This window comes from Pseudophryne corroboree, chromosome 7, assembly GCF_028390025.1.
Source record: "Pseudophryne corroboree isolate aPseCor3 chromosome 7, aPseCor3.hap2, whole genome shotgun sequence".
Classification (NCBI taxonomy): Eukaryota; Metazoa; Chordata; class Amphibia; order Anura; family Myobatrachidae; genus Pseudophryne; species Pseudophryne corroboree.
The window spans coordinates 231,637,983-231,659,302 of record NC_086450.1 but is presented as its reverse complement, the minus strand read 5'-3'; positions in this window follow the sequence as shown (position 1 = coordinate 231,659,302).

Here is a 21,320-nt window from a genome sequence, read left to right as displayed (position 1 = left end):
GTTAAAAGATATGCATTACATGGTATTGAGCCACAAACCACAATGCAGACTAGTAAAATAAAAACAAACTTACATGGGATTCAAACCTATGTGAGGTGCACATTGATAGTGCAAGACCAACACTCTACCAACTGAGCTACCCAGTCTGAACACAAATGGTACCAAATATATCAGGAATTTAAGTAAATAAGCTACAATGCAACTAATGTTGCAAAATATATCAGGAATTTAAGTAAATAAGCTACAATGTCCAAGGTACTAAACATGATATATTCTATGGGGTGTCATAAGCAAGTCAGTAGAATACTTTACTACAAAAGTTGTAAAAGATATGCATTCAAAATTTGAGGAAACAAAGAGAAAATAAAGCTATCTATTGGGTTTCACTAACAAGTACATTGTAAGACTTTACTACTGTTGTTAAAATATATGCATTACATGGTATTGAGCCACAAACCACAATGCAGACTAGTAAAATAAAAACAAACTTACATGGGATTTGAACTTATGTGAGGTGACCATTGATAGTGCAAGACCAACCCTCTACCAACTGAGCTACCCAGTCTGAACACTAATGTTGCAAAATATATCAGGAATTTAAGTAAATAAGCTACAATGTCCAAGGTACTAAACATGATATATTCTATGGGGTGTCATAAGCAAGTCATTAGAATACTTTACTACAAAAGTTGTAAAAGATATGCATTCAAAATTTTAGGAAACAAAGATAAAATAAAGCTATCTATTGGGTTTCACTAACAAGTACATTGAAAGACTTGACTACTGTTGTTAAAAGACATGCATTACATGGTAATGAGCCATAAACCACAATGCAGACTAGTAAAATAGAAATAAACTTACATAGGATTCGAACCTAGGTGAGGTGTACATTGATAGTACAATACCAACACTCTACAAACTGAGCTACCCAGTCTGAACACGAATGGCACAAAATTTATCAGAGATTTAAGTAAATAAGCTACAATTTCCAAGGTACTAAACATGATATATTCTATGGGGTGTCATAAGCAAGTCATTAGAATACTTTACTACAAAAGTTGTAAAAGTATGCATAAAAAATTTGAGGAAACACAGAGAAAATAAAGCTATCTATTGGGTTTCACTAACAAGTACATTGGAAGACTTGACTACTGTTGTTAAAAGACATATGCATTACATGGTATTGAGCCACAAACCATAATGCAGACTAGTAAAATAAAAACAAACTTACATGGGATACAAACCTATGTGAAGTTTACATTGATAGTGCAAGACCAACACTCTACCTACTGAGCTACCCCGTCTGCACACAAAAGACATAAAATATATCAGAGATTTAAGTAAAAAAGCTACAACGTCCAAGGTACTAAACATGATATATACTATGGGGTCTCATAAGCAAGTCATTAGAATACTTTACTACAAAAGTTGTAAAATATATGCATTAAAAATTTGAGGAAACAAAGAGAAAATAAAGCTATCTATTGGGTTTCACTAACAAGTACATTGGAAGACTTGACTACTGTTGTTAAAATACATATGCATTACATGGTATTGAGCCACAAACCACAATTCAGACTAGTAAAATAAAAATAAACTTATATGGGATACAAACCTATGTGATGTGTACATTGATAGTGCAAGACCAACACTCTACCAACTGAGCTACCCAGTCTGAACACAAATGGCACAAAATATATCAGAGATTTAAGTAAATAATCTACAATGTCCAAGGTACTAAACATGATATATTCTATGGGGTGTCATAAGCAAGTCATTAGAATACTTTACTACAAAAGTTGTAAAAGATATGTATTCAAAAATTGAGGAAACAAAGATAAAATAAAGCTATCTATTGGGTTTCACTAACTAGTACATTGGAAGACTTGACTACTGTTGTTAAAATACATATGCATTACATGGTATAGAGCCACAAATCACAATGCAGACTAGTAAAATAAAAACAAACTTTGATGGGATTCAAACCTACATGAGGTTCTCATTGATAGTGCAAGACCAACACTCTACCAACTGAGCTACCCAGTCTGAACACAAAATACCTAAAATATATCAGAGATTTAAGTAAAAAAGCTACAACGTCCAAGGTACTAAACATGATATATTCTATGGGGTCTCATAAGCAAGTCATTAGAATACTTTACTACAAAAGTTGTAAAATATATGCATTAAAAATTTGAGGAAACAAAGAGAAAATAAAGCTATCTATTGGGTTTCACTAACAAGTACATTGGAAGACTTGACTACTGTTGTTAAAAGACATGCATTACATGGTATTGAGCCACAAACCACAATGCAGACTAGTAAAATAGAAATAAACTTACATGGGATTCGAACCTAGGTGAGGTGTACATTGATAGTACAATACCAACACTCTACAAACTGAGCTACCCAGTCTGAACACAAATGGGACCAAATATATCAGGAATTTAAGTAAATAAGCTACAATGTCCAAGGTACTAAACATGATATATTCTATGGGGTGTCATAAGCAAGTCATTAGAATACTTTACTACAAAAGTTGTAAAATATATGCATTAAAAATTTGAGGAAACAAAGAGAAAATAAAGCTATCTATTGGGTTTCACTAACAAGTACATTGGAAGACTTGACTACTGTTGTTAAAAGACATATACATTACATGGTATTGAGCCACAAACCACACTAGTAAAATAAAAACAAACTTTGATGGGATTCAAACCTACGTGAGATTCTCATTGATAGTGCAAGACCAACACTCTACCAACTGAGCTACCCAGCCTGAACACTAATGTTGCAAAATATATCAGGAATTTAAGTAAATAAGCTACAATGTCCAAGGTACTAAACATGATATATTCTATGGGGTGTCATAAGCAAGTCACTAGAATACTTTACTACAAAAGTTGTAAAAGATATGCATTCAAAATTTGAGGACACAAAGAGAAAATAAAGCTATCTATTGGGTTTCACTAACAAGTACATTGGAAGACTTGACTACTGTTGTTAAAATATATGCATTACATGGTATTGAGCCACAAACCACAATGCAGACTAGTAAAATAAAACAAACTTACATGGGATTCGAACCTATGTGAGGTGACCATTGATAGTGCAAGACCAACCATCTACCAACTGAGCTACCCAGTCTGAACACAAATGGTACCAAATATATCAGAGATTTAAGTAAATAAGCTACAATTTCCAAGGTACTAAACATGATATATTCTATGGGGTGTCATAAGCAAGTCATTAGAATACTTTACTACAAAAGTTGTAAAAGATATGCATTCAAAATTTGAGGAAACAAAGAGAAAATAAAGCTATCTATTGGGTTTCACTAACAAGTACATTGAAAGACTTGACTACTGTTGTTAAAAGACATGCATTACATGGTATTGAGCCATAAACCACAATGCAGACTAGTAAAATAAAAATAAACTTAAATAGGATTCGAACCTAGGTGAGGTGTACATTGATAGTACAATACCAACACTCTACAAACTGAGCTACCCAGTCTGAACACAAATGGTCTAAAATTTATCAGAGATTTAAGTAAATAAGCTACATTTTCCAAGGTACTAAACATGATATATTCTATGGGGTGTCATAAGCAAGTCATTAGAATACTTTACTACAAAAGTTGTAAAAGTATGCATAAAAAATTTGAGGAAACACAGAGAAAATAAAGCTATCTATTGGGTTTCACTAACAAGTACCTTGGAAGACTTGACTACTGTTGTTAAAAGACATATGCATTACATGGTATTGAGCCACAAACCACAATGCAGACTAGTAAAATAAAAACAAACTTACATTGGATACAAACCTATGTGAAGTTTACATTGATAGTGCAAGACCAACACTCTACCTACTGAGCTACCCCGTCTGCACACAAAAGACCTAAAATATATCAGAGATTTAAGTAAAAAAGCTACAACGTCCAAGGTACTAAACATGATATATTCTATGGGGTCTCATAAGCAAGTCATTAGAATACTTTACTACAAAAGTTGTAAAAAATATGCATTCAAAATTTGAGGAAACAAAGAGAAAATAAAGCTATCTATTGGGTTTCACTAACAAGTACATTGGAAGACTTGACTACTGTAGTTAAAAGATATGCATTACATGGTATTGAGCCACAAACCACAATGCAGACTAGTAAAATAAAAACAAACTTACATGGGATTCAAACCTATGTGAGGTGCACATTGATAGTGCAAGACCAACACTCTACCAACTGAGCTACCCAGTCTGAACACAAATGGTACCAAATATATCAGGAATATAAGTAAAAAAGCTACAATGCAACTAATGTTGCAAAATATATCAGGAATTTAAGTAAATAAGCTACAATGTCCAAGGTACTAAACATGATATATTCTATGGGGTGTCATAAGCAAGTCACTAGAATACTTTACTACAAAAGTTGTAAAAGATATGCATTCAAAATTTGAGGAAACAAAGAGAAAATAAAGCTATCTATTGGGTTTCACTAACAAGTACATTGTAAGACTTTACTACTGTTGTTAAAATATATGCATTACATGGTATTGAGCCACAAACCACAATGCAGACTAGTAAAATAAAAACAAACTTACATGGGATTCGAACTTATGTGAGGTGACCATTGATAGTGCAAGACCAACCCTCTACCAACTGAGCTACCCAGTCTGAACACTAATGTTGCAAAATATATCAGGAATTTAAGTAAATAAGCTACAATGTCCAAGGTACTAAACATGATATATTCTATGGGGTGTCATAAGCAAGTCATTAGAATACTTTACTACAAAAGTTGTAAAAGATATGCATTCAAAATTTGAGGAAACAAAGATAAAATAAAGCTATCTATTGGGTTTCACTAACAAGTACATTGAAAGACTTGACTACTGTTGTTAAAAGACATGCATTACATGGTAATGAGCCATAAACCACAATGCAGACTAGTAAAATAGAAATAAACTTACATAGGATTCGAACCTAGGTGAGGTGTACATTGATAGTACAATACCAACACTCTACAAACTGAGCTACCCAGTCTGAACACGAATGGCACAAAATTTATCAGAGATTTAAGTAAATAAGCTACAATTTCCAAGGTACTAAACATGATATATTCTATGGGGTGTCATAAGCAAGTCATTAGAATACTTTACTACAAAAGTTGTAAAAGTATGCATAAAAAATTTGAGGAAACACAGAGAAAATAAAGCTATCTATTGGGTTTCACTAACAAGTACATTGGAAGACTTGACTACTGTTGTTAAAAGACATATGCATTACATGGTATTGAGCCACAAACCATAATGCAGACTAGTAAAATAAAAACAAACTTACATGGGATACAAACCTATGTGAAGTTTACATTGATAGTGCAAGACCAACACTCTACCTACTGAGCTACCCCGTCTGCACACAAAAGACATAAAATATATCAGAGATTTAAGTAAAAAAGCTACAACGTCCAAGGTACTAAACATGATATATACTATGGGGTCTCATAAGCAAGTCATTAGAATACTTTACTACAAAAGTTGTAAAATATATGCATTAAAAATTTGAGGAAACAAAGAGAAAATAAAGCTATCTATTGGGTTTCACTAACAAGTACATTGGAAGACTTGACTACTGTTGTTAAAATACATATACATTACATGGTATTGAGCCACAAACCACAATTCAGACTAGTAAAATAAAAATAAACTTATATGGGATACAAACCTATGTGATGTGTACATTGATAGTGCAAGACCAACACTCTACCAACTGAGCTACCCAGTCTGAACACAAATGGCACAAAATATATCAGAGATTTAAGTAAATAATCTACAATGTCCAAGGTACTAAACATGATATATTCTATGGGGTGTCATAAGCAAGTCATTAGAATACTTTACTACAAAAGTTGTAAAAGATATGTATTCAAAAATTGAGGAAACAAAGATAAAATAAAGCTATCTATTGGGTTTCACTAACTAGTACATTGGAAGACTTGACTACTGTTGTTAAAATACATATGCATTACATGGTATAGAGCCACAAATCACAATGCAGACTAGTAAAATAAAAACAAACTTTGATGGGATTCAAACCTACGTGAGGTTCTCATTGATAGTGCAAGACCAACACTCTACCAACTGAGCTACCCAGTCTGAACACAAAAGACCTAAAATATATCAGAGATTTAAGTAAAAAAGCTACAACGTCCAAGGTACTAAACATGATATATTCTATGGGGTATCATAAGCAAGTCATTAGAATACTTTACTACAAAAGTTGTAAAATATATGCATTAAAAATTTGAGGAAACAAAGAGAAAATAAAGCTATCTATTGGGTTTCACTAACAAGTACATTGAAAGACTTGACTACTGTTGTTAAAAGACATGCATTACATGGTAATGAGCCATAAACCACAATGCAGACTAGTAAAATAGAAATAAACTTACATAGGATTCGAACCTAGGTGAGGTGTACATTGATAGTACAATACCAACACTCTACAAACTGAGCTACCCAGTCTGAACACGAATGGCACAAAATTTATCAGAGATTTAAGTAAATAAGCTACAATTTCCAAGGTACTAAACATGATATATTCTATGGGGTGTCATAAGCAAGTCATTAGAATACTTTACTACAAAAGTTGTAAAAGTATGCATAAAAAATTTGAGGAAACACAGAGAAAATAAAGCTATCTATTGGGTTTCACTAACAAGTACATTGGAAGACTTGACTACTGTTGTTAAAAGACATATGCATTACATGGTATTGAGCCACAAACCATAATGCAGACTAGTAAAATAAAAACAAACTTACATGGGATACAAACCTATGTGAAGTTTACATTGATAGTGCAAGACCAACACTCTACCTACTGAGCTACCCCGTCTGCACACAAAAGACATAAAATATATCAGAGATTTAAGTAAAAAAGCTACAACGTCCAAGGTACTAAACATGATATATACTATGGGGTCTCATAAGCAAGTCATTAGAATACTTTACTACAAAAGTTGTAAAATATATGCATTAAAAATTTGAGGAAACAAAGAGAAAATAAAGCTATCTATTGGGTTTCACTAACAAGTACATTGGAAGACTTGACTACTGTTGTTAAAATACATATGCATTACATGGTATTGAGCCACAAACCACAATTCAGACTAGTAAAATAAAAATAAACTTATATGGGATACAAACCTATGTGATGTGTACATTGATAGTGCAAGACCAACACTCTACCAACTGAGCTACCCAGTCTGAACACAAATGGCACAAAATATATCAGAGATTTAAGTAAATAATCTACAATGTCCAAGGTACTAAACATGATATATTCTATGGGGTGTCATAAGCAAGTCATTAGAATACTTTACTACAAAAGTTGTAAAAGATATGTATTCAAAAATTGAGGAAACAAAGATAAAATAAAGCTATCTATTGGGTTTCACTAACTAGTACATTGGAAGACTTGACTACTGTTGTTAAAATACATATGCATTACATGGTATAGAGCCACAAATCACAATGCAGACTAGTAAAATAAAAACAAACTTTGATGGGATTCAAACCTACGTGAGGTTCTCATTGATAGTGCAAGACCAACACTCTACCAACTGAGCTACCCAGTCTGAACACAAAAGACCTAAAATATATCAGAGATTTAAGTAAAAAAGCTACAACGTCCAAGGTACTAAACATGATATATTCTATGGGGTCTCATAAGCAAGTCATTAGAATACTTTACTACAAAAGTTGTAAAATATATGCATTAAAAATTTGAGGAAACAAAGAGAAAATAAAGCTATCTATTGGGTTTCACTAACAAGTACATTGGAAGACTTGACTACTGTTGTTAAAAGACATGCATTACATGGTATTGAGCCACAAACCACAATGCAGACTAGTAAAATAGAAATAAACTTACATGGGATTCGAACCTAGGTGAGGTGTACATTGATAGTACAATACCAACACTCTACAAACTGAGCTACCCAGTCTGAACACAAATGGGACCAAATATATCAGGAATTTAAGTAAATAAGCTACAATGTCCAAGGTACTAAACATGATATATTCTATGGGGTGTCATAAGCAAGTCATTAGAATACTTTACTACAAAAGTTGTAAAATATATGCATTAAAAATTTGAGGAAACAAAGAGAAAATAAAGCTATCTATTGGGTTTCACTAACAAGTACATTGGAAGACTTGACTACTGTTGTTAAAAGACATATACATTACATGGTATTGAGCCACAAACCACACTAGTAAAATAAAAACAAACTTTGATGGGATTCAAACCTACGTGAGATTCTCATTGATAGTGCAAGACCAACACTCTACCAACTGAGCTACCCAGCCTGAACACTAATGTTGCAAAATATATCAGGAATTTAAGTAAATAAGCTACAATGTCCAAGGTACTAAACATGATATATTCTATGGGGTGTCATAAGCAAGTCACTAGAATACTTTACTACAAAAGTTGTAAAAGATATGCATTCAAAATTTGAGGAAACAAAGAGAAAATAAAGCTATCTATTGGGTTTCACTAACAAGTACATTGGAAGACTTGACTACTGTTGTTAAAATATATGCATTACATGGTATTGAGCCACAAACCACAATGCAGACTAGTAAAATAAAACAAACTTACATGGGATTCGAACCTATGTGAGGTGACCATTGATAGTGCAAGACCAACCATCTACCAACTGAGCTACCCAGTCTGAACACAAATGGTACCAAATATATCAGAGATTTAAGTAAATAAGCTACAATTTCCAAGGTACTAAACATGATATATTCTATGGGTGTCATAAGCAAGTCATTAGAATACTTTACTACAAAAGTTGTAAAAGATATGCATTCAAAATTTGAGGAAACAAAGAGAAAATAAAGCTATCTATTGGGTTTCACTAACAAGTACATTGAAAACTTGACTACTGTTGTTAAAAGACATGCATTACATGGTATTGAGCCATAAACCACAATACAGACTAGTAAAATAGAAATAAACTTACATAGGATTCGAACCTAGGCGAGGTGTACATTGATAGTACAATACCAACACTCTACAAACTGAGCTACCCAGTCTGAACACAAATGGCCCAAAATTTATCAGAGATTTAAGTAAATAAGCTACAATTTCCAAGGTACTAAACATGATATATTCTATGGGGTGTCATAAGCAAGTCATTAGAATACTTTACTACAAAAGTTGTAAAAGTATGAATAAAAAATTTGAGGAAACACAGAGAAAATAAAGCTATCTATTGGGTTTCACTAACAAGTACATTGGAAGACTTGACTACTGTTGTTAAAAGACATATGCATTACATGGTATTGAGCCACAAACCACAATGCAGACTAGTAAAATAAAAACAAACTTACATGGGATACAAACCTATGTGAAGTTTACATTGATAGTGCAAGACAAACACTCTACCTACTGAGCTACCCCGTCTGCACACAAAAAACATAAAATATATCAGAGATTTATGTAAAAAAGCTACAACGTCCAAGGTACTAAACATGATATATTCTATGGGTGTCATAAGCAAGTCATTAGAATACTTTACTACAAAAGTTGTAAAAGATATGCATTCAAAATTTGAGGAAACAAAGAGAAAATAAAGCTATCTATTGGGTTTCACTAACAAGTGCATTGGAAGACTTGACTACTGTAGTTAAAAGATATGTATTACATGGTGTTGAGCCACAAACCACAATGCAGACTAGTAAAATAAAAACAAACTTACATGGGATTCGAACCTATGTGAGGAGTACATTGATAGTACAATACCAACACTCTACCAACTGAGCTACCCAGTCTGAACACAAATGGAACAAAATTTATCAGAGATTTAAGTAAATAAGCTACAATTTCCAAAGTACTAAACATGATATATTCTATGGGGTGTCATAAGCAATTCATTAGAATACTTTACTACAAAAGTTGTAAAAGATATGCATAAAAAATTTGAGGAAACACAGAGAAAATAAAGCTATCTATTGGGTTTCACTAACAAGTACATTGGAAGACTTGACTACTGTTGTTAAAAGACATATGCATTACATGGTATTGAGCCACAAACCACACTAGTAAAATAAAAACAAACTTTGATGGGATTCAAACCTACGTGAGGTTCTCATTGATAGTGCAAGACCAACACTCTACCAACTGAGCTACCCAGCCCGAACACTAATGCTGCAAGATATATCAGGAATTTAAGTAAATAAGCTACAATGTCCAAGGTACTAAACATGATATATTCTATGGGGTGTCATAAGCAAGTCACTAGAATACTTTACTACAAAAGTTGTAAAAGATATGCATTCAAAATTTGAGGAAACAAAGAGAAAATAAAGCTATCTATTGGGTTTCACTAAAAAGTACATTGTAAGACTTGACTACTGTTGTTAAAATATATGCATTACATGGTATTGAGCCACAAACCACAATGCAGACTAGTAAAATAAAAACAAACTTACATGGGATTCGAACCTATGTGAGGTGACCATTGATAGTGAAAGACCAACCCTCTACCAACTGAGCTACCCAGTCTGAACACTAATGTTGCAAAATATATCAGGAATTTAAGTAAATAAGCTACAATGTCCAAGGTACTAAACATGATATATTCTATGGGGTGTCATAAGCAAGTCATTAGAATACTTTACTACAAAAGTTGTAAAAGATATGCATTCAAAATTTGAGGAAACAAAGATAAAATAAAGCTATCTATTGGGTTTCACTAACAAGTACATTGAAAGACTTGACTACTGTTGTTAAAAGACATGCATTACATGGTATTGAGCCATAAACCACAATGCAGACTAGTAAAATAGAAATAAACTTACATAGGATTCGAACCTAGGTGAGGTGTACATTGATAGTACAATACCAACACTCTACAAACTGAGCTACCCAGTCTGAACACAAATGGCACAAAATTTATCAGAGATTTAAGTAAATAAGCTACAATTTCCAAGGTACTAAACATGATATATTCTATGGGGTGTCATAAGCAAGTCATTAGAATACTTTACTACAAAAGTTGTAAAAGTATGCATAAAAAATTTGAGGAAACACAGAGAAAATAAAGCTATCTATTGGGTTTCACTAACAAGTACATTGGAAGACTTGACTACTGTTGTTAAAAGACATATGCATTACATGGTATTGAGCCACAAACCACAATTCAGACTAGTAAAATAAAAATAAACTTATATGGGATACAAACCTATGTGATGTGTACATTGATAGTGCAAGACCAACACTCTACCAACTGAGCTACCCAGTCTGAACACAAATGGCACACAATATATCAGAGATTTAAGTAAATAATCTACAATGTCCAAGGTACTACACATGATATATTCTATGGGGTGTCATAAGCAAGTCATTAGAATACTTTACTACAAAAGTTGTAAAAGAAATGTATTCAAAAATTGAGGAAACAAAGATAAAATAAAGCTATCTATTGGGTTTCACTAACTAGTACATTGGAAGACTTGACTACTGTTGTTAAAATACATATGCATTACATGGTATAGAGCCACAAATCACAATGCAGACTAGTAAAATAAAAACAAACTTTGATGGGATTCAAACCTACGTGAGGTTCTCATTGATAGTGCAAGACCAACACTCTACCAACTGAGCTACCCAGCCTGAACACTAATGTTGCAAAATATATCAGGAATTTAAGTAAATAAGCTACAATGTCCAAGGTACTAAACATGATATATTCTATGGGGTGTCATAAGCAAGTCACTAGAATACTTTACTACAAAAGTTGTAAAAGATATGCATTCAAAATTTGAGGAAACAAAGAGAAAATAAAGCTATCTATTGGGTTTCACTAACAAGTACATTGGAAGACTTGACTACTGTTGTTAAAATATATGCATTACATGGTATTGAGCCACAAACCACAATGCAGACTAGTAAAATAAAACAAACTTACATGGGATTCGAACCTATGTGAGGTGACCATTGATAGTGCAAGACCAACCATCTACCAACTGAGCTACCCAGTCTGAACACAAATGGGACCAAATATATCAGAGATTTAAGTAAATAAGCTACAATTTCCAAGGTACTAAACATGATATATTCTATGGGGTGTCATAAGCAAGTCATTAGAATACTTTACTACAAAAGTTGTAAAAGTATGAATAAAAAATTTGAGGAAACACAGAGAAAATAAAGCTATCTATTGGGTTTCACTAACAAGTACATTGGAAGACTTGACTACTGTTATTAAAAGACATATGCATTACATGGTATTGAGCCACAAACCACAATGCAGACTAGTAAAATAAAAACAAACTTACATGGGATACAAACCTATGTGAAGTTTACATTGATAGTGCAAGACAAACACTCTACCTACTGAGCTACCCCGTCTGCACACAAAAAACATAAAATATATCAGAGATTTATGTAAAAAAGCTACAACGTCCAAGGTACTAAACATGATATATTCTATGGGGTCTCATAAGCAAGTCATTAGAATACTTTACTACAAAAGTTGTAAAAGATATGCATTCAAAATTTGAGGAAACAAAGAGAAAATAAAGCTATCTATTGGGTTTCACTAACAAGTGCATTGGAAGACTTGACTACTGTAGTTAAAAGATATGTATTACATGGTGTTGAGCCACAAACCACAATGCAGACTAGTAAAATAAAAAACAAACTTACATGGGATTCGAACCTATGTGAGGTGCACATTGATAGTGCAAGACCAACACTCTACCAACTGAGCTACCCAGTCTGAACACAATTGGTGAGAAATATATCAGGAATTTAAGTAAATAAGCTACAATGCCCAAGGTACTAAACATGATATATTCTATGGGGTGTCATAAGCAAGTCATTAGAATACTTTACTACAAAAGTTGTAAAATATATGCATTAAAAATTTGAGGAAACAAAGAGAAAATAAAGCTATCTATTGGGTTTCACTAACAAGTACATTGGAAGACTTGACTACTGTTGTTAAAAGACATGCATTACATGGTATTGAGCCACAAACCACAATGCAGACTAGTAAAATAGAAATAAACTTACATGGGATTCGAACCTATGTGAGGAGTACATTGATAGTACAATACCAACACTCTACCAACTGAGCTACCCAGTCTGAACACAAATAGCACAAAATTTATCAGAGATTTAAGTAAATAAGCTACAATTTCCAAAGTACTAAACATGATATATTCTATGGGGTGTCATAAGCAATTCATTAGAATACTTTACTACAAAAGTTGTAAAAGATATGCATAAAAAATTTGAGGAGGGGGCGTGGTCTGGCTGCTGAAGGAAGCAGCTGTGTGTTGGCAGAGCTCCCGGGACTCACGATATAAAACACATAAACCCATTCCCACCTGCAATCTCTATCCTGCCCCAATACTTTCAGAGCCCTTATTACACCCCCTGCTGAGTCCCCCGAGGCGCCGCGGAATCGGGGAGCAGTTTTAACTGCTCCCGCGGGTTGCGGCCTACGGGGACCATAGAAGCCGGGGCCTCGATTTTAACCCAGAGCCGGAGATGGTTCCGGGACCCGATGCCCGGGCTGTGAATCTCCCCCAGAAGTCTGGACCTCCTGCTGCCGCTAGCCGCTGACCGCGACTACACATATCTCCCCGCTCTCCACTGCACCCACAGCACTCCTACCTGACGGAGATCGGAGGAGACGCCGCGCGGGGCTGAACTGCCTGGAGCCCGGCGGCCATCTTGGAGACGGGCTCTGAAGAGAGCTGTGGAACCGGGGACCGAAGAGGAGTCTTCCCCCTGCCTGGACTCATCCCTGGCACCCCGGAGGCAGAGTCTACACCTGCACACATCGGGGGGCGGCGGCAGACGGGAGGGGAAACCGCGGGACGTGGCAGCGGCGACGGAGCTTTGGTGCACCCAGGGTCCAGACGGAGGCGACGGCTGGTAGGTCTTTGCTGGCTTGCCGGTCCCTCGTTTCCCGGCGGCCCCACGGCACCCGCTGCACTCCCCTCGCTCCTTGTCGCCTAATCAAAAGGCGCTCAAATTAGGCCTGACATCCGAGGCCCCCACCTCTCCCCTGCATCCGAGGACAAGGAACGGAAACCTAGCGGAGGCCCGGCTGTGAGTTCCGGGACCGGAACGAGACGCGGCGGACCCCAAAATCCTGAACCACGTGTGGTAGGCCTAATTACAATAACCTACACCAGCAAACAAAACACAGGGGTATTGATTATTTAATACTAAAAACCCTAATGACACACAGCACATTGAGGTGAATACGCCCCCTGGAGACCCTGCACCATTTATCCCCCCATATCCCATTAGGCCTGCAGAATCCCAGCGAGGTCTCTTTATAAAGCATAGTTTTACTATTATACCTCCTGAGACCAGCAACTCCTAATCTACAGTGACTGTGCCCTCTATGATTAATGTCCTGAGTTGGAGCTCCCTCTAGTGGCCTATCTATATACACAGTTATACACGTGTCACTCAAGCCCCTTTGTACTTTCACAAGAGAATCTGTGAAGGAGGTGGGCCGCTCCCTGGGAGCTGGCAATGCAGACACCTCATGTCTGCCTCCGCACCGCCGAAGAAACGAGATCTGACGCCATCTATATGCCTAGAATTGTAATACCGACCACCGACTAATGGCGTGCTAGTGCCATTCCACTGGGAGTCACCATGCTATAGGCACCTCATAACGCACCAAGCAAAGCCAAGTCTACACTTATGATAGCTCTTGCAACCAAGTACTCATCTACTCATTCTTAAGCATGGTCAGATCCTGGGGAAAAAAAAAAAAAAAGAGGTAAAGCCACGCAACATAAGGAGACCGCGACCCAACCGGGGATGAGACCGTTCCTACAACCTACTCCCACAAGGCTATCCGAAAACCTCTCCCCCTCCAGCCCATCTTCCTGCCATTCGGCTTCCTCTGCTTCCCCGTCAACGATGGAACAACCTATCTTACACACTCACAGCGATACCGCTCTTCAAGATATCCTGCAATTCATGAAAACACTACCAACTAAACAGGATATCCAAGATACTATGCGAAGAGAGCTGGCGTCAATCAAACAAGATATCTCACAGCTCTCTGAAAGGGTAAACACACTGGAAGAACACCGAGACTCCACTGATAAATTCCTGGGGTCCTTAACAGACGCCATAAAATCCCAGTCGGACGAGATAAGAGTGCTACGGTCCCGTGTAGTGGATTTAGATAACAGAGGGAGGAGGAATAATATCCGGGTGAGAGGGGTTCCGGAAGAGGTCCCCCAGACAGGCATAGTGGATGCCTTGACGATAATCTTCAACACAATTATGGGCACAGACCCAACCACCGCCATAACATTTGATAGAGCCCACCGCGCTCTAAAACCAAGGGGGCTTTCCTCCGATCGACCCCGAGACGTCATATGTCGCCTGCATTATTACTCCCAGAAGGAAGAAATCATGAATAAAGCGCGTCGTATTGATGACTTGAACTACAACGGCGACCCTATTTCCATTTTTCAAGATCTCTCCTGGCACACCCTACAACAAAGGAAGATTCTTCGCCCCTTGACAGATGAACTCCGCAAGCGACAGCTGAAATATAGATGGGGTTTCCCTTTCAACCTACAAGTATCTTCCTCTGGCAAAATACACTCTCTCCACACCATATCTGACCTCCCAACCTTCTGCTCCGGTCTCGGCCTCCCATCTTTAAAGATCCCAGACTGGGACTTTGCCCCCCCAGATCTACATCCACCACAGCCATCAAGAGGAGGGGAACCATGGCAAGTGGTCAGCAGTGCTCAAAAGAAACCCTCAAATCCACTTTCTCCACGTCAGGATCATCCCCCCGCCTGAAGAAATTACTTCCCACTATCTCGCTGAAGGAACTCTGCGGTTCTCTGTGTGAGAACTGAATATCTTGACTTTAAGGTACCGGGTGAGACAAGCCAAACACGGCATAGTGCCAACTTGACCTCGTTGTATTGTACCCTACCCTTTCCCCCCCCGGTCTTGTTCTTGGTCCCGGAGCTCAGCGACGAGACTCTAGTAGACGATGAGTACCTGTATCCACCGATGAATATTATTATCGGTTGTTATAAACCTTATTAAATTGGTTTTGCACTATCGCGATGTTTATGTTACAATAGTGCTTGTAGGGGTGACTCCCTTACCCCGATCCCGCATACGGCCGTCGTGCCCCATGGGGATGCTGGTTAATATACCTACCAACTTCCCCATTGCGGATGTTACTATGTTTATGATGTTTCTATTCTTTGTAACCTGCTCTTTTTTTCACTCCCTTTCTCTTCATGGTTTCTTTAACCTTCTTACTTTTTCTTTGGTGAACTGTCCGAGTCCTATGCTTCTTAATGTTGCGATATAGTGTGATGTCTACTTCAAAAGTAATTAAATTCACTTCGATCAATGCAAAGGGACTCAATACCCCCGAGAAAAGATCCCATTTACTTCGGACACTAAGATCTGATAAGGTAGATGTAGCTCTAATTCAGGAGACACACTTTAGGATCTCCGCTCGAGGCCCCTCTTTAGTAAACCAAAGATATCCCTTAGCTTTCTATTCCAATAACCCTGACAGTAAATCTAAGGGAGTCGCCATAATTTTTTCCAAGGCCCTCCAAGTATCTAATGTCTCGGTCCATAAACTTGTCCCAGGGAGGTTGCTAGTAGTCCAGTGCACTATATTTTCCCAAGCATACACTCTCATATCCCTCTACGCGCCAAATCAAGGCCAAGTACCCTTTTTTCGATCCTTCCTTCCCCGACTTGAAGCACTTGCAATAGGTATAATGGTATTAGGGGGTGACCTAAATTGGTCCATGGATCCCTCCGTAGACACTTCTCCCCCAGCCCCGAGATTCTCTGAACACAAACATAGACAGGTTAGGAAGATCTTCCATGAATCTCAACTGGCTGATATCTGGCGGGTCACACATCCCACCGATAGGGACTTCTCTTTTTTCTCACATCCACATCAGGTTTACTCACGCCTTGATTATTTATTCTTGGGCCATAGACACCTCCCCCTAATTGTAGAAGCCTCTATAGGCTCCATCATGTGGTCTGACCATGCCCCAGTATTTTTATCCTTATCGACCCCCTCCCGAACCCCCGGTCCTTGGACCTGGCGCCTCAATGAATCACTCCTATACGATACGTACTGCAAATCAGAACTGGATAAGGCATTGTCTGACTACTTTGATATCAACGATGCAGGAGAGGTGTCTAAAATTACGATTTGGGAGGCCCATAAATGTGTTATACGGGGTAAACTAATCCAATTAGGCTCATTTGTGAAGAAAAATAGTCAGGCCTTGATCACTACATTATTACATAAAATTCACGCCTTAGAAACCCGCCACAAATCCTCCCTGACTCCATCAGATTTGGTGGAGTTGTCCGCGGCCCGAACACAACTCCGAATCACCCTTAATAACAAAACTCAAGCCACTCTACGCAGATGTAATAGTAAATACTATAAGTGGGGGAACAAACCAGGTAGACTGTTGGCCCAAGCACTTAGATCTCAGAGACTGGCCTCCTTCATTCCTTCAATGAAAAACAACACGGGCTCCATATGCTTCAAATCTCCGGAGATAGCAACATGCTTTAAAAACTATTATAACTCCCTATATAACCTAGGTAACCCTTCCCAGACCCACGATCCCCTCTCCAATATGTTGAGAGCCAGGAAATATTTAGCCGATGTAGCATTTCCTCAACTATCACAATCCGCTCGGGAATCTTTAGAAGTACCTTTCACTTTAAATGAGGTAGAACATGTCATTTCTATCGCCCCCTTGCGTAAATGTCCAGGCCCAGACGGTTTTACAGCCACCTATTATAAGATGTTTAAAGAAGTTCTTGCTCCCAAACTACTGCAGGCTTTCAACTCCATATCTGCCGAAACCCACTTTTCTAGACAATCACTTGAAGCACATATCACAGTAATTCCCAAACAAGGGAAGGACCCCTCAGTATGCTCCAGTTACAGGCCAATCTCCTTACTTAATCTAGATCTCAAATTCTTCGCGAAGCTGATGGCTCTTAGACTAAATGACTTCCTCCCGTCGCTCGTCCATAACGACCAAGTGGGCTTTGTACCCGGTCGTGAAGCCAAAGATAATACGACCAAACTCCTCAATTTAATCCATTTGGCCTCTAGCAGTAAAACACCCACTGTATTGTTGTCCACAGATGCCGAAAAGGCCTTCGACAGAGTAAGTTGGGACTTCATGAGAGCGGTGCTGGAGCATATTGGGGTGGGCCCTCGAGCCCTCCATAGAATATTATCTCTGTATACACAACCATCAGCTAAGGTACGGGTTAACGGGACCCTCTCTGATAACTTTTCTATCAGTAATGGAACGAGACAGGGCTGCCCCTTGTCCCCCCTGATTTTCGTCCTTTGTATTGAAGCCCTAGCCAGGGCGATCAGGGCTAATGACAAGATTAAAGGACTACAAGTAGGAGATATAGATTATAAACTTGCTCTATTTGCAGATGATCTGCTAACAACGGTCACAGACCCGGCGCTTTCGCTCCCCAACCTGATGAGCGAGCTGGACATTTTTAGCTCCATGTCGGGTTTTAAAATCAACACATCCAAATCCTACGCCCTTCATATCTCCGTCCCCCATTCGGTCTTAACCGATTTGAAAGCGACATTTCCCTTTCAGTGGAGAGACTCCCACATCACTTACCTGGGAGTTCAACTATCCAGCGACCCCTCACGTCTACTGTCACTGAACTTCCACCCTATTCTCCAAGCCATCAGAAATGACTATTGCAGATGGCAGTATCATAACCTCTCTTGGCTAGGAAGAATTAACGTTGTAAAGATGAATACGTTACCCAAACTGCTTTATCTCCTTCAGACCTTACCAATCCAGATCCCCGACTCCTGGTTCCAGACTGTGAGATCTTTGATTCAGCAATTCATTTGGCGTCGTAAGAGACCCAGGATCAGTGGATCTATCCTGACTCGACCACCTCAAAAAGGGGGGTTCTCGCTCCCAGATATTAAAATTTACTACCAAGCAATCCTCTTAAACAGAGTCTTAGACTGGACCAGGAGCCGAGAGATTAAACAATGGGTGGTCTTGGAAAGTTTATGCATACAATTGTTCCCAGAAATATTCCCGTGGCTCCCGATCTTGCCCAAATTACAACGCCCTCACCCGACCATTACTCCTACACTTTCTTTTTGGAAGGGGACACGACGAAGATCATATATCTCTTCTGTCTTTGGCCCCCTCACCTCATTTCTCAGCAACCCAAACTTTCCACCTGGCCTCTCACTGGGATATTATCAAAACTGGGCGCTAGAGGGACTCTTTAGAGTGGGGCAGTTGGTCCACCCATCTGGGATTAAACAATTCTCGAAGATACGGGAGAAATGGGAGATCCCACAGACAGATTTTTGGAAGTTCCTACAGGTCCGACACTTCCTATACACAGATAATGCATATCGTGAGGCTTCAAGGGAGCTGACCGCGTTTGAAAAAATGTGTGTGGCTCCTATGACTCCCGTACACACTGTCTCCACCCTGTACAAACTCCTAAGTGCATCTGACTCCCTGACACCTCCCCATTTTATTCAAAAGTGGGAGAGGGATCTAAACATCTCACTCTCAGACAAGGAATGGAACTCTATCTTTCTTAAAACACATAAGAGCTCCATCTGTATCCAGGTGAGAGAAACACAATATAAGATCTTGATGAGATGGTACAGACACCCCACTCTCTTACACGTCATTTCCCCATCCATATCACCTATCTGTTGGAGATGTCGTGGAGACCTAGGCTCTCTATTACACATCTGGTGGACCTGCCCCTCTATAAAAAACTACTGGGATGACGTAATTTCTATATCTGGTGCTGTTTTACATACTCCCGTCCCATCTGACCCGGCCTTTTGGTTACTAAATCATTCCACTACCCCAATTTCTACCTACAAGTCATCGCTATTAAGACACCTAGGCAACGCCGCACGAGCAGTGATCCCCACAATGTGGAAATCTCCCAGTCCCCCCACAAGACATACCTGGTTTTCTAGACTAGATTATTACATGAACATGGAAGATGTCTTAATGAGCGCCGAAGACAGGCGCTCGGAATTTACTGCTCTGTGGTGGCCTTGGATAGATTATAAAACATCGGACTCATATAAGACTTACATTTCCTCTGTAAAATAGAGCAGAAGACGGAAATACCTCCCTGACTCAACCTGTATAGGGTCCTAGACGAATAAACTTAATCATTGAAACATTGCACATATCCTACTCTCCTCACCACAACATACTCGGTTCAGTCACCTCACCTCTGTGATGTTTTCTTTCTCTTTTCACATATTATACACCTATTCTTTATTTTACTTCTTTAACCCAAAATGTTAATGCAGACTATAACTGTATGGAATATGCGATTATCAATATATGTACGCTCATGTTGACATATTATCTCGCTTTGATTGTTACCCAGAAATGTTTACAACCTGTTGTAAGTCTGTATTGTTACAATAAAAACAGATTATACAAAAAAAAAAAAAAAAATTTGAGGAAACACAGAGAAAATAAAGCTATCTATTGGGTTTCACTAACAAGTACATTTGAAGACTTGACTACTGTTGTTAAAAGACATATGCATTACATGGTATTGAGCCACAAAGCACACTAGTAAAATAAAAACAAACTTTGATGGGATTCAAACCTACGTGAGGTTCTCATTGATAGTGCAAGACCAACACTCTACCTACTGAGCTACTCCGTCTGCACACAAAAGACATAAAATATATCAGAGATTTAAGTAAAAAAGCTACAACGTCCAAGGTACTAAACATAATATATTCTATGGGGTCTCATAAGCAAGTCATTAGAATATTTTACTACAAAAGTTGTAAAAGATATGCATTCAAAATTTGAGGAAACAAAGAGAAAATAAAGCTATCTATTGGGTTTCACTAACAAGTACATTGGAAGACTTGACTACTGTTGTTAAAATACATATGCATTACATGGTATTGAGCCACAAACCACAATTCAGACTAGTAAAATAAAAATAAACTTATATGGGATACAAACCTATGTGATGTGTACATTGATAGTGCAAGACCAACACTCTACCAACTGAGCTACCCAGTCTGAACACAAATGGCACAAAATATATCAGAGATTTAAGTAAATAATCTACAATGTCCAAGGTACTAAACATGATATATTCTATGGGGTGTCATAAGCAAGTCATTAGAATACTTTACTACAAAAGTTGTAAAAGATATGTATTCA